The following is a 16,298-nucleotide window of genomic DNA, read 5'->3' as shown; positions in this document are numbered from 1 at the left end:
GTTATCACAGGGGATGAAAATCTGGTCCTGTGTTTAGCTAGGTTTGCTGTAACATGCTGAAAGTGCGTGAGTACTGCATCTTGGTTGAAGTAGCTCATTTTTGATTGCTACCTGGATAGGTTCTAGCTGAGAAAAACAGGGCTAACCTTTATCTTGATAGCTAATGCAGGTCAAATCCATTCCTTCTCTATTAATGTCTATCTGGAAATTACTCCAGCCAGTGACAGTACAGTGAAGAGCATAGCGTGCCTGCTCTTCACTTGGCCACTCAGGTTACCCTGGGTGTAGAAGCACACCTTTTCTGCAAAGAAGAGATAGCTCCAGACCGAAGGGAATGAACCCATCTGCTGACAGGGTGATATTTTTAACAGCACTGTTGGTGCAGGATTTGCTGACATTTGTTTACTTCAGAAAAAGGAAGGGAAGGCAGAGGGGGAGGCAACATTAGCCTTTTGCTTCTGTGTGCTGGGAGTGAAGGAAATAGGGAGGACTGACTCAGCAGTTTGAGAAACAGTTATTAAGTCTCTCTTTCCTTTCCCAAATAGCCCAGGTTCTGCATTGCACAAGAATGTGGAGGAAGGCTGCTCTGCTGCCCTTGCCAAGCCTCGATGGTGCTTGGGAAGGAGCTTTTCAGTGCACTGCACCACTACAGCTTTGGCTCAGGTGGTCCCACCGGTGGGATGGCTCTTGTGGGGAAACATCCTCCTGTTTGGCTAGGAGGCAGAAGCAGCTGCCAGGCAGCTGATGCAGCTACGTGGCTGCTGCTCTACGTTGTAATGCATGAGCTGTGATGCTCACACCAGCTTGCTCCAGGGATTGCAGGTTGCAGATCCAGGATGTGTAAGTTACATATGAACCGTTTACCAAACAGCAGTGCCAGGGAACATCATGGATGCAGAAATTCATTCAGGCAGGGTGCCAAAAGGGTACAATGGGCTTCAGCATGCCTCTGCATGGGCAAAAGCCCATCCTGGGTTCTAAAAGTTTCCTCTAAGAGTGAAAAGCAAAATGAACCAGAGAGATGAGAAACTACCCACCCAAATGGCTGGAATAATCCCCATTCTCCTTACATCTCATTATTACATCTCTATTGAAAAATTACAACTGCAGCATGGAGCCTGCTGCTCCATGGCTCTCAGCTAGAGTCAAACGTTAAAAAACCTGTAACACTTACATGGGGCATTCAGGAAGTTAAGAGGACTTGCACAAATCCATGGAGGAAAACTGCAGGGAAAGGGTCATTGAGTTCAGAGGAACAACATTTGGGCATGGAAGCCAGTGAGCCAAGAAGCAGCTGGAGCCTGGGGTGTGTTTTGGGAAAGTGTGACTTTATGCTTGACCTACTGAAATCGTCACTTTTAAAGCACTTGCCACTGGCTACTGTCAGAGATCAAGTGCTGAACTAGAAGGACCCTTTGACCTGAATCAGTCCTATGTTTTCATGGGGCTGGCTGCATTAAAATCTGTGTGCATGTGATGAATGAATTAAGGCTGAATTAAAGCTCCTCCGGCCTTTAACTCTGGCATTTAAGTTCTTGACTTTACTGATTTTTTTCTTATAATGGTACCATTTAGAAACCTGGGTTTGATAGCTCCTTCACTACATGGTCTCAGGTCCATTTTACCCTCACCACTTTTTACAGAGCACTAATTAGAAACTGATTATTTTGCCATGGGTTGGCATGGCAGTGCATGCATCAGTTCCCTCAGGCACTGCATACACTGATGAATAGCATGACCTCTGTGAAATTTTTATGGATATGACACCAATTTATTTTCAGTTGGGAAATTGAGGCAAAAAGAAATGCAGTTTTAAAACATCACCAGTCTCTCAGTGAGTACTCAGGGCTGACCAGACCCTGCTGGTCTCATGTAACACAGGACTTTTATTGCAGTTTAGATGCTTAAAGCATAGAGGATTCATATCTTGGGTGTTAGACCAAGAAGTAGACTGTGCAAACTAGTAGGCATCTGTTAAAATGTGTTGCTTTCTCATTTTTGAAGATAGCACATGACTAGTGCTTTTTCCTCAAGCCCTACATTCCTTCCCTTGTTGCTCTTCAGCCTTTTGAAGAGGCAGGACTCCTACCAATGAAGGCAACCATCCCTGCATAGCAGTCATTCACCCCTGAACCACTAGCCAGAGGACCACATGAAGAGCTGGAATTAGACCAACATCTCTTCCCAAATTTTGTGGTGCATGGCCTCATCTTCAATCTGCTTCTCATAAAACCTGGTGAAATGGTTGTAAATAAAGCACAAGATGAGCTTTCTTTTCATGGCAAAACTCCCACAGACATCTCATATGCCCAGCTTTGGCATTAAAAGTATGAGTGGGCTGGCTTGTGCAGGGCTTAAAAAAAGCCTTTCCCAGTTAGCAGCATTTAGCAGCTCGTTAACGTATCTGGAATATGACCTTTAGCAGTCTGTCCCAGAGGGGTATAATTAAACTTTCACTTAATTGCTATGCTGACTGTACTCACTGTAGCCTTAAAACAGTATATGAGAAACATTTCTGGTTTGGGGGAGGTCCTTTTTGCTGGGAATACCCGGAACAGGGAGCCAGCTTGACTGCCCACCCTTTTCCCAGTGTTATTTTGAATAGCCATAACATCAGATAGGAATAATTTGGGATTTAGTTTGAAAATGTACTTTCTGAGTATCTTAATGAAAAAGACAGTTGGAGGAAGACTGGAGAGGGAGTACTTTCTCTGATGAATCTTTTGTTACACATAGGTCCCAACAGAGGTCACTGGAGATTCCTAATCTACATCCATTCTAATGAATTAGATATTTCTAGGGTAAATTTTCTGTCACAGAGGCCAGCTGCTGCAGTTTGAGCATCTCTATGGTATTTTACGTCTTCAGCCTGCAAAACAGAATGGCCGCAATCAAACCCTAATTTGCACATGGGAATTACTTGGGAAAGTGCCATGCACAAGGTAAAATGATGCCAGGGAGTATGCAAACAATTTAATACTGTATAGAGAGTCAGAGCCCTGGCCCTTTTCTATTTCCTAGTAAAGGATTTAGCCAAAGAGTGATGCTGTTCTGCCTCTGCACATGTACAATAATCACAGTGATGCTGAGTCTCCTATTTCTGTTGAGGTACCTTTCATATTTATATCTATAAACATGTGGGGGTAGATGTGGGAGAAAGCACAATATACTAAATCAGTTTATCATTCATTTATAGAGATGGCTATGTTGGTTGAAAGTTCTTACAGCTGTACTGGTGGGAGGGAGAGGGGATGCCTTACTTCATAGGGTAACTGGCACAACAGTGCATCACTAGTGCTGGCTTTAGGACCAAACCTCAGCTGTGCTAAGCCTATCACTCACACATGACTACTGTGTGCATTCATTAATTTCCCCAACAATTAAAAACAACAGAGTTTTACATGGTAACAGGAACTGGGCATGTGATCTCTGCATTTCTTTTCCTCTGCACTGATTCAGCAATCTTCCTTCTCTGGAAGGTCTGACATACAGGAGATTGCCCCTTATAAGAAGCTCAGTGCTGTGAAGGAAAAAGGAGGGATGAGGAAACTGTTAGATCCAGCTCCTTCAAACCCTCTGGGTTTAGTGCTTTTATACACTTTAAAATGTTTCATTGTCCGTCACTGCAACAAGTGTAAGGCAGAGATAACCTGAGCCCAGACTACAGAACATATTTAATTGCTTGTTAGCTATAACTGGGAGATGTAAAAAAATCTGGAGAGAAGCAGCCTGTTAGTCTGTTACAAAAAGATGGGTTTGCTTGCTAAGCTCAGAAGAAAGAAAATTATAATCTGCACCAGAAGCAAGGTGCTGACTGTCCTCAATGAATCACTGATCTCACGGCATGCTTCTTTTTATGACTTTTATGTCAGCAAAGCTTTGTGAGAGGCACTTCACAATGTGCTCTCAGTACATTGCATTTGCTCAGGCAAATAACAATAAATATAAAATGAACAAATTGTATGAATAAATCACTGCAATTTAAATGTGGGACAGAATGCAAAGTTATGTTTTGTTTTAAAAAGAGATTTTAAGATTGTTTGCCTCCTCCAGGAACCTGTGCATCAGTTTATTTAGATGATTGCTTCTGAGAATGCTGCCCATTCATCCAAAATATGACTTCTCAAATTGCTGTTTCCTTTCAGTTCTAAAGAACTAAAAGCGACTTCAGATATTGTCATGAGTTATTATTATAAGACTGAGCTGGGAATTTGTACTGTTTCAGTCTGTATCTCTCAAGCTGATAAATTATTGTTTTAATGGCGTTTTCATTCATAAGGCTCCAAATGCAATACACAAGCTTAAAAGATCGTTAAATACAAACCAGAGCACTGGGGCAAAAGTTAAAACTGTAGCAGAAAGGAGTATTAAAATTAATTTTTTACAATATCATTATCTGGTGTCCCTGAGAGGTACCCTGTGTCTTCCAAAGCATAATTGTATGGTTGGACTCAACCATCTCAAAGGTCTTTTCTAATCAGGTGATTCTGTGATTTCCAAGAGATGGAGTAAGTTACAGAAACAAATGTTTATCCATAAAATAATACTATATAATTTGCATGTTGGCAACTCTTTTTAGATATAATCTTATTCTTGATTATGTAATGTTACAATTAAATATCTTTTTCTTTTAAATTAGTAGGCGAAAGCTTCATGTAGCTGCTTGTAGACCAAGATCTGCTCTAGCACCAGATTACTGCCTCTTGCTGCTGTTTTGTCAGGATTTGCAGTGGCACCCGAGGTTCCTCTTGTCCTAGGACTGTGCAAGCATCCTGACTTTCTGAGCAAAATGGGTTGTCTGACAGAGTCCAGCCTAACAGTGCTTGAGCCTGTGGGCCAATTCCAGTTAAATTTAGCTCTAGCGAGAGCCATCGAATTTCCAAGTCTCACAAGAACCATGTGCTGAGTAAGGGCTATTGACTTCCTCAGTGCCTCCTTCCATGGCAAGGCAGGAAAGAAGTTTTTAACTTACTTATTCTGTCCCATAATGACTGCTGACTGGCCAGCATGTCCATACCATCCTGACGGTCATGTGTGCACTTCTCTACATCCCCATGTCTGACCTGGGCAACTCTCCACATCAGAGGAAAAAAGGGTGGACTAAAAATGGGATTGAGAGCAAGTTGTTTGGGATATATTATATGGATGAATAAAATGAAAAAAGGTCATATTCAGTCTGTTGGAGTCGACACATTGCTAATTTGGCTGCTGCAGACATTTCCAGTGTCAAAGGAGAACAGCTTTGGCTAAAGATGACCCTGCTCTGGAAGAGCTGTGATCAGCTCCAGCCTGTGGCACTATCACAGGCTGCAATGGCTGTAGGACATCCGCCTGACAAGGAGGTGCCTGGTTTGGTTTGCTTTCCTTTCCTCCCCCAAACTTCTAATTTCTGCTTCCCTCTTTTCTCTTAGGGTTGTGACAAGTGGCACAGAATCTAGCTGTAGGCAGTGTGCCAAGGGGTCAGTGCTTGGTCTGGTCTTATTCAACACATTCAGTAACAACCTGGACAAGGGGACAGAGGTGAGGCTGACAGGTCAGTAGTTCCCAGAGTCTTCCTTTCTACCCTTTTTAAAAATGGATGCAGTGTTTCCATTTTTCCAGTCAATGGGCACTTCACTTGACTGGGGACTTCACTTTTCAGATATCATGGAGAATGGTTTGGCAACTACCTCAACCAATTCCCTCAGGACCCATCGTCAGGTCCCACGGACTTATGTATGTTCAGGTTCCTCAGGTGGTCACAAACCTGACCTTCTCTTACAATGGGAGGGACTTTGCTCCCCAGTCCTTGCCTTTAGGTCCATCCATTTGAGAGGTGTGGGTTGCCAGCAATGAATGAGGTAAAAAAGTTGTTGAGTACCTCAGTTTCTCCTCATCCATTGTTGCCAGTTTGTTAATCATGTTCATCATGGTGGGTATGACTTTGACCTTCCTTTTCTGAATGACATACCTGTGGAAACCCTTCTTATTATTCTTTGTGTTCCTTGCCAAGTTCAGTTCCAGCCATGCCTTGGTCTTCCTGACCCCATCCCTTCACAACCAAGCAAAATCCCTCTACTCTTCCCAGAATGTCTGTCCCTGTTTCCACTGCCTGTGCATTTCCTTCTTACCCTTTAAGTTTGACCAGCAGGTCTTGACTCATCTGTGCCAGTCTCCTGCTTTCCTTTCCTGATTTCTTATGCCTGAGAATGAGCTCCTGTGCTCTGTAGAAAGGATCCTTAAAAATATGCCAGCTTTGTTCTGCTCCTTTGTCCCTAAGAGCAGTTTCTCAGGGGGTCCTATTTCTTTCCTAAAATTCTAGGTCTTGACTTTACTCTTTGCCTGCCTCATAGCCCTCAGGATTGCAAATTCCCCAATGCATGATCATTGCAGTCCAGGCTGCCTCCAATCTCGATGTCACCAATTAGCTCATCCGCGTTGGTGACCATTAGGTCCAGTTGGCAGTCCTGTCTATTATCTGGCTTAAGAAGTTACCCTCCATGCACTCCAGGAGTCTCCTGGATTGCCTACAGCTCCATGTTCTACTTTTTCCAGGAGATTTGGGGTTTTTGAAGTCCCCCAGCAGGATCAGAGCCTAAGAGCATGATGCGTCCTGTAGCTGAAGTAAGAAAGCTTCTTCGACAGACTTGCCTTGATTGGGTGACCCGTACTAAACACCAACCATAAGGTTCACTTTGTTGCCTCAGTCTCTAATTCTTACCCATAAGCTTTGTAGTAGCAACCCCTCCATCACTCCTTCCTTGCATTTCTCTTTTGAACAGCCTGTAGCCATGGATAGCTGCAGTCCAGTCATGGGATTCATCCCATCAAGTTTCAGTAATGACAACTATGTCATAGCTTTCTAGGAGCATTATGGTTCCCAGCTTATCCTGTTTATTGCTTATGCTGCCTGCATTTGGGAGAGGAACTTCAGCTGGGCTGTCAGGTGTGTTACCTTCATATAGGAACATATCTTAATTCCTTTGAGGTATTTTACTGCTGTTTTCTGTTACCCAGAGAAGTAGTAGATTCCCCGTCCCTGGAGGTGTTCAAGGCCAGGTTGGATGGGGCCCTGGGCAGCCTTGTGTAGATCTAGGCCTGGAGGTTGGTGTCCCTGCCTGTGGCAGGGGGGTTGGAGCTCTATGATCCTTGGGGTCCCTTCCAACCCAGACTATTCTATGATTCTATGATTCTATGATTCTATTATCTCAGAAGCCCTGGGTTGGTCTCCATGACTTCAAGTGTGCTACAGTGTGCCCCTCATGTCTCAGAGCAAGGAGCTCTGGGTATTTGCTAGCACCCCATCCTTCTAACCTTGGCATCCCACAGCTTGTCAGGACCAGGCCTGATATTATCCCCTTCCTCCTTCAAGACTGAGACGACCAAGCTTGTCTATCTGGAGATCTACACACATCTGTCTCCTTGCATTGACTTAGAGGGAGCTCGAGAAGACAGAGTTCAGATCTAGACAACTCAGTTATGTGAGATGGGATGAGCCCAGGTGTATGTAAATAAAGTCCAACATTGTCTCTTAAGAGTTGGCTCACTTGTTGAGGTAGGGATTAGTGCTGAAGCCAAAAAGGCAGCCGTCAATCTACATTTCCACACCAAGAAGTGGTCAGGCAGGTTGTTACATGTTGGCTTTTATGTGCTGGGGTTGTTTCTGTGAAATATTCTGAGACCATATAAAAATATGTGCCGATGTAAACTGAAAGTTGTTATGGACTTGAGTTATTACTGTTGGGAGGTCTGCCTTCTCCATGCCAACAACAGCTAGAAGAGATGCCCTTGCATAGTAAAGAGAGCAATATCTGATTAACAGGGAATAAACCCATGGCGTCAGCAGATCACACAAATGTTATGGTTGCAAACTGCCAAGAAGCCTGCCATCAATTAATTTTTTTCACAAACCACTCTGCAGAAAACTCTTCCTTGCCTTTGGCACTAGTGGAATGATGATGGCAGATTTTATTACTTCTGGAACAGCACAATGGGAGGTGGTGTGTCCAAGCAGAGTTGCCAGCAGCCCAGATGAAGGCAGGGTGTGCTCATTTATCTCCTCTCTGCTTCCTGGGCTTTCAGGTATGAAACAGGTAGAACAGAGAACAAAATGTTCATTCTTATATTCATCCTTTTATCTTTTTATCTTTTTCTTTTAGCATACTCAATTGAGAGACCTTTCTTAACTGATTTACACAGATGTGTTTGTTTGGGTGTAACTTTGTTGTCTACTCACTGGTAGAAGGATGCTCAGTGTTCCCTGGCACTTGGTGACTCCCACTGCAGTGATTCTTGCAGCTTGGCAGGAAACCCAATCCCAGCCTTGCTGTGAATAATTGCACTTCTTTTGTGACACACAGTTTTGTCTGCAAATGCAAAAAGCTTAATCCTTTTAAAGTTAACCCTGAGCTTCCTCCAGAGAGAGAACAAACTTCTGATAGAAATCACAACTTTTTGTTCAAAGGAAGTAACAATTTTAAATTCTTAAAATTTAGTGTCAATAACCTAAGGTAAAAAATAATGGTACAGAAATTACCGAAGGGAAGAGCTCTGTTTTATCTAGTGTTTCAGGTTTGTTAGTTGGGTAACTTGTTCACACAGTAATTCAGCCCTCAAACACTATCCGTAGAAGAAAGATCTTGGACCTATTTTAACCTGCACAGGCACCATTTGACTTGAATATCTACTGTCTAGATGCAGCTAATGAAAAATAGCTAGCTACAAACCTTTTTATTGTGATTACACTTATTTTCTACTAAAGAGGAGGAATTACCTTAGTCTTGATGGAAAGTATTCAGCATCTATAGGAGTGGTTTGAGTTTATTTGAGAGTAGATTTGGAACAATTCCCACAGTCTTGGTGGGAAATTTTTTAACCATTGTTTCAGGTAATTGACTTAATTGTTGCCATTATATTTCACACCATTTGCTGACCTGTACTATAAAGTTTGGTTTTACTATGAATTTATGGAGTAAAAATGTAACCAACTAAAGTTTTGGGGGTTTTGGGGGTTAGAAAAACCAATTTATTTCCTCCTTTATTCTTAGGATTTGGTTCTAAAAGTGCCTTTCAAATGCACACACCAAAATTGATAGAACAGAGAATGAGTGTCTTGTTTGGGGATTATGTCACTCATCTGGGACTGAATCCAGTGACATCCCAATTCAATCACTGATTCAAAAATTATTGTCAGGGCAGACTAATGGTGCTTAGATAGGGACTGTCTCAGGTGATGCAAAGACTGTGCTGGACTGTCAACAAGAAGGTAGTCTTGCTCTCAGGCAGAAAAGGAAAATTAACCCTGGACTTAGACCTAAGCATGTCCAGGTGCTCTTTCCATTGATCTAATGACAGAAAGGAGATACTTTTCATCTGTTAATACAGTTTTTATCCTTTTGATTTACCTTTCTTTCCCAGGAGTTTAAAAAAGTGCTTTGATTCTGACTGAATTGAACACTTTGTGTCAAAGTATTTTTTGGTAAGCATTTTGGCAAGAAAAGGATGGAAAATTAGGTCAAATTTTTCAGACTGAGATTTCCCCACCTTGAACCAGAATTTTTACAAATCCCTGAAGAAACTTTCCTATCAAAAATACTTCCTTGTCTTTCTTTGCTTGGGCATGTTACTTGTGCTTTACTTACTAAACTGTCTTTACCTCAACCCATGAGTGTTCTCACTTTTACTCCTCCAGTTCTCTCCCCCATCCCACCTAGGAGGAGTGAACAAGTGGCTGCATGTTGCTTGATTTCTGGCTACAGTTAATCTAAGACAGAACTTCAAATAAATATTTAGAGGACTGTAAGCTGAACCCAGACATTTCTCTATTAGAGAACAGACTTGGGAAACACTGATTTTCACATGAATTTTAGATTCTTTACCATACATGGTCATACTCCAGCATCTTACATACTCATCTTGTTAATGTTCATTTTTGAGACTACACTTAAGTAAAATAGGAAACAACCAGCCCAATATTCCCCCAGTTCACATCCTCAGAGGTTTTCCTTGCAAAATTGCACATTGTATGCCCTGATATTTCTTGTTTACTCTTCAAAGACACCAAGCCAAAGACACTAAGCCAAAGACAGACTCCTAAGCTCCCTCTTTAGAGAGAAAAAAAATTAGTAAATTATTAGTTAATAATTAATTTTAGAAAATTGATAATTAATAGTTATTAGGTAGGATCGACTGACCTATGGTGATAACCACCTCACATAACTGACCATTGATGGAGTCTAGAAACCTTATTTTCAGACTTCTAACTGTAGGTGACTTAACACAGAGAATTTATTCTCTCATGGCATTAAAAAGGCAATTAAAAATTACTAATCTGAATAATAGACTTCTAAATAATTTCTTTGTCTACCTCAAAGGCATTTTTGAAAAACCCACTGTGGATGCATGTGTAGACATCTTAACATTTGTCAGTGTTCCTTTACACATTTTTGAAATTTGATTCGTTCTCAGCTTCATAAATGTCACTCTGCCAATTTTCCCAATAAGTGTTTTAAACTAAAAAAGCTGAGAAAGTACTGGCAATCTAGATATAGAGAAAGGTGAGTGCTCCAAGATTTTTTAGTATTTATACATCTTTAATGCTGAAATCTTTACTGAAAGCCAACTTATAATTCACTGCAGGTTTCAAGTAATTAGATGCTATGATTTGGAGTCCATGCTGAAAAGACCACGGACAGTATTATGGGAGGGAAAAACTGTTGAACACTGTATATATTTACCTTATAACAGCTTCAGCAGAAAAGCTTTAAGGGTGAAGCCTTAGGCTTTCAAAAATATTAGTCAATAATTTTCATATTTCATTCTAAATACTTCAGATCTTCATAAGTCATTTTACCAAAAGCTTATTTTTGCTCTAAAATGGCTTTTGAATTTAGTGTTTCCATAACTCAAAAGCCTGATCCATATCACTTTTACATCAGCATAGCTTAATGATCACTGCATTATGACTGCCAGCATAAGTGTTGTGGAAATTGGATTGATAGCATCAATGTATCAGTGCAAAAAGTGATTAATGGAGCAACATGGACCATGATAGACAAGGATGCAAAGTCATGATTCAAGAAAGGGAAATCCCTCAAGGACATGAGTAATTTCTCATGGTGGCAATACCTCCATCACAAATTCTGGTACATAAGCCTCATCTCATTCTTGCCAAGGTATGACAATTACTGCAGAGGGTCAGTTAACAATATGACATTTTCCCAGGAAATATCCTACACATTAAACAGAATTTGCCTCATGCAAGACATAAAAGGAGAGATTAATGATCTGGCTTCTCTTATTTATGTGAAAATGAAAATAAATTGAAGAATCACTAAAACAAATTTTTTTATATGCCTTTACATTAAACTTTATGCTCCATCAGGGAATTATATCAGATTGTTTGGATGTGGCCTGTTCATGACAAATACATATTAGCTGTTTCTTATCACTTTACTATCCTGCCAGTGTTTGCAAAGTGATTGTTCAACAATTTTCTCTATCTTTGTGGCTATCACAGTTAGATTTCCCAGTCTATATGCTTCTGAATCCTCCTTTTATTTTGCTGTTATTTAAAGATAAGTATTATGTTTCCCCTATTCCAACCCTCTGGGACCTGCCCCGGCCTCCACAAGTTCTAAGGTAATAATTGTTTCAAATAGTTTCTGGGTTCTTTGGAAAATAAATTTTATCGGATTCTGATGGCTTGGAGACATCTTACCTGACAATATACAGTAATACAAAAATCATTGAGGAATTGATTTATATACATAAACATAGGTGTCCAGGACTTGAGTGTTCAAGAAAACCAAATACAACTACCAGCATTCATATTATTAGAACATTGAGCTGAGTCCTGAAAGTGGAACTAAGGGGAAGGATTCAGACCCAGTTTCAGGTATGCAAATGGCAGTGTGGGTATGTACCTGGGAGCTATGTATTAAAGGTCTCATCAGTGTCAGTGGGAATCCTTTCAACAGTGAGTTAAATCTATAAAAGTATTCAGCACATACTGAGGCAAAGAAATAAATTTGTCCACTGGAAAGCTTCTTGACTGTTTACAAGGGATGAAATCCAGTTGTGCAAATGTAGACATCCATTGACATTTCTGATACTTTTGAGCATCTGACACACAGACAAAGGTAGGGCAGGAGGACACAGGGCCTCTTCACATCCTTTTCATTTAGCAGTTGGAGGCCAAACAGAATATGTCCCAGGGCTTCTTAAACAGCACAAGATACCCGCATTTAAGCAGCTGAATCCCACCTTGGACCTCTGTTGATACAATTAGAGCTAAGAAAACCTTATCTTAGTTCAGATGTCCCTGGATGGGCATCTCATGCCACTAATGATATCCTAGACAGCCTGGTGGGTTCCTACCTGTGATTCAAGAAAAACATGAGTTTTCAATAGGTCTCTGATGTAATGTCCCTTAGCATGATTCCAGCAGCAGTAGACATCCTTGTAGAAATAACCGAATCAACTTCTGCACAACATATTTCAATACAATTCGTAAGCGATCTTAAATATCAAAATTAAATATCAAACATAATTTCTACTGTAATATTTTTCTTTCATAGATAAATCTTATCTTTTACAATAACCCTGCGGCACCACTTAAAATTATGGTGCTACTAGGGAAAGAGTGATGGTAATCATCCAGGTCTTGCCTGTTGTTCCCCCAGAGCCCAAGCGGGCTTTTAATCCCCTTGGCACTCTTTGAAAGACTTTCAAACTGATCTAGATATTTTGCTAGTGTTATGGTTGGTGACATTCTGATTCCTCCTATTCCCACCGAGATCAAGAGTCAGTTGGCAGGACATATCTGTCATTAGATTGGACCACTAGCTGTTTGTCTACCAATGTATAATGTTGCAGGAGTCCCATTTTATCCTCTTTTTGACTTGAAAGATGAGCTGTAAGCTTAGCTCTGTGTTTTGTGATTGCTTCATGTCATTATATAAAGTGATCAGAAATACACCATGTAGCAATTTTCTCTTCTTTTGGGACTGCTCTGACTTCAGTTATTTGCCAGTGATTAGTTGAATGCTCATTGAAGATATCTCCTATTTTCATACATATTTATGTTACCTGGTAAATATTCCCCTTTATCAGCACCAGCTGTCATTCATCCTCACTATATTATCACCTTCTTTAATAGCTTCCATGTCTTATTTCATATTTTATTGAAAATTGAGACAACACAGCTAGGAGATGGATCCAACCTGCACTGAGGTTTTTTGGCCACTGTCTCTACTGAAGTGTGCTACAGGTTACTGAAGCCCAAATACTTAAAGTTATGCTATAAAGTAATTTTCATTGGGAACTTCTATATCAGTACATTAACCAACACCCTGGACCGGGCACTGCAAATCTATTTGCCATATTTCTGATTGTCAGAGATGTTCCTGGTATAGGTTTGGTCTGGACCAAGTAACATACTCAAGAATAGTTCCCTGGTACAACTTGGGGTATAATATTAAGGGCTAGGAAACATTCCTAATAGTAAGTTTGGATATGGCCACTCTCTCTTAAAGGCTAGGAGAATTGAAACATGTAGATGTTGTCAGAAGATGCCATGTGGCTTCCAGGATAAAAAATAAACAGTGGCACATTTTTGGTAACTGGTGTGGATATGGCCATTGATTCCAGTAGTTATTAGATGCCTAAATGCTTAAGAGAATAGAAATCCAAGCTACAATATTTTTTTCTTCCTTGCTATATATAGGTTGCACTTAGAATCAAATAGATTTTATTTTCTTCCTTGGATTTTCTTCCATTTACAAAACATCTGGAGTGGCATTCATTGGAATAAATGCAACACTGAGCTGGCTATTTAGTCCATGAAAGAGGAATGTATTTAGGGGACAATTCATTTCAGTCCAGGAGGGTTTCTAAATCAGGACAGATGAATTATGACTCAACGGTGCATATTTTGTCGCATTGATTACAAAGGGAACCTACGATGACTTGCTCAGGGAACCAGATCAGACAGTTATACTGTTCAAGGCTAAAGTTATGACAGGTGAAGCCCACCTTTTATTTCTTCTGGCTTCTGTGAGTCTCAGGATTTCAATTTTGCCTTGTAATTAGTTTTTTACAAAGCTTTCACTACTCAGCAAGTTAGTTGGCATCATAATACTGAAACGTAGAGAGTAAAACCAAATAAAACAAGCTCAAGATCTGCCTCCTGTCTTTCCATTTTTATATGATAATAAATATTTTATTCTGTCTAATCCCTTTTTAGTCTTCATTAAAAAGAAAGAAGTCCTTTAGTTTTGTTATTATTTCTTGTTTGTCTAGTTTACACTTTGCATAGGAATTATGATTGATGTACAATTTATCTATTGTCTTTCGGGATTTTCACTCTAACTTTTTACTGTCTTAATGATTTTATCTTTCAGAGTCTGACTAACAATTCTAAATCCTTTCCAAATTATTCTTTTCTGTTTATGAAGACTAAAGAGCTGTAACATACTAATAAACTTCTAGCAGTTGTAAATTCAATCATGTATTAATGAACCCTCACTCTTGATTCACTCCTTGCCTTTAAGGTCTTGAATATTTCTCCCGTATTAGTCAACAGAGACTCCCAAACTATCTCGATTCAAATGCTTGTTCAGACTGTCAGAATAAATGATTAACACAGTTCAGTAACTCTGTGCTTTTTCTTCCCGTAACTGATTGGTAGATGTGTCTTATGAATAAAAAAGCCTCTGATCTTTCCTAAACCTTTTAAGGTGCACATAAACTTAACCCTAGAATTATCCATGGGATATCATATGCAAATACTTTTGAGGTTCTGGGCTTTTGTCATATTCAATTATCTTTCTTGTATTGAGTGACATTTTTTCTCTGACTTGGAGGGCTAGAGAAGGTATTTCTTGTGTTTTTCTTACATGTTGTCACATGGGCAAACAATAAAGTGCTTTGCAAGCTTAGATACCATTCTTCAGAATTAAAAAAAGCAAGTGAACTCTTCTGCAAAGAAGCTGCAGTATCTGCAATAGATAAAGTTGTCACTTATCCTTTAAAGTACAGGGAGGAGATGCGATCCTCATCTAAAACTGGTCTTTGCTTCCTCAGGTTCATTTTCACAGTTTCTCACCTTCTCCACCTTTGTTGGACATGATTTTCCTACAATTTTAAGAAACATTCTTTGTGATTTCTAGCATACAGATGTCATGGTCTGGCAGTGAAATTCTATGTCTCTCCTACACAGGGGGCCAGACAACACCACAGCCCCTATCCAGTACTCTGACACCAGGTACTCTCTAGCAGAAGCCCCATATAAAGTTCTCTCACCATCAGGTGAAACATCATTTATTCCATTATCTACCAGACTAGCACTAAGAATCTTGGGATGTCTTCAGTCCCAGAACTGGAACCAGACTTAATTTTTTCAACAGTTGTTGAATTTTTGGGATTGTTTGGCCATCAGAAATCATTAACAGAAATAAAAGCTGCCTTCTTGGACAAAAACATTTGGAGTGTTAACTTCTTCATCAGGTCTTCCATGGCAGACGTGGCATTCGAGAGGAATTTATGTAATTTCCATGAATAATATTTGGGAAGATCTGTAAGATGAATGTATGATGACAACTAGAGAAAGCACCAAGAGCAGAAGTAGTTAAAGCAGATAATATTGACAGTGGTAGTTATCAAGTAGGAGATACAAGAAAGGATGTCTGGCTTTTTTATCTTGTTATGCTATATTAAACTCTGGGGACAAGAACTAGATCTGTTGTTTCCGGAAGACTGGGATGATCCAAAGGCTCACTGGCTTATGGGGACTATTTGAGCCTGTTTGGAACCCACTGTCCACAGCACTAGCAGATACCAAGTTTCATAAGTGATGTTTCTTTAGTCAGACCACTCATAGGTAATGTTCTCACTGCTGCCTGTTTTTCTCCGTCATTGTGGCTCAGGGAAAATTAATACATTAGGACTACCTTTTTCATCAAAAGCTGAGGAATGTCTTCCTCTATTTTTTTCTGGCTAGATCTTGCCCTTCAGCTTGCACAATTTTTCTTACTGCAATACGTTATTAGAAAAAAAATAGAACAAGTTGCCAGTGCAAGAATAAGTTCTTAGTGCAATATGACAAACTCTCAAGGTCACTTTTTAGAGAAAGGCATTGTAATCCTTATAATAAAACCAACATCTGTCTTAACCAAGATGTCTGGAAGTCAAATTTTCAATCAATGTTCAGGAAGCATTTTCTGTGAGGTCAGCAAACACTTGCAGAGTCTTGCACATGTCGAGAAGAACAAAAAGAGTGAATATAAATGGAGAAGTTTAATTCAGAAAAGTCAGGCTTT

At 40.1% G+C, this 16,298-nt stretch overlaps 1 protein-coding gene across 2 annotated transcripts in view; it reads right to left on the bottom strand.

The window, feature by feature from the left end:
- Positions 1–16,298, bottom strand: part of PTCHD4 (patched domain containing 4) — a gene marked incomplete at both ends in the record, with an annotated part of 85,722 nt that overhangs the window by 13,086 nt on the left and 56,338 nt on the right. The window lies entirely within an intron of this gene.

The sequence above is a fragment of the Gallinula chloropus genome (assembly GCF_964237585.1).
Source record: "Gallinula chloropus genome assembly, chromosome: 3".
Classification (NCBI taxonomy): domain Eukaryota; kingdom Metazoa; phylum Chordata; class Aves; order Gruiformes; family Rallidae; genus Gallinula; species Gallinula chloropus.
This window is presented reverse-complemented; position numbering and strand designations above follow the sequence as displayed.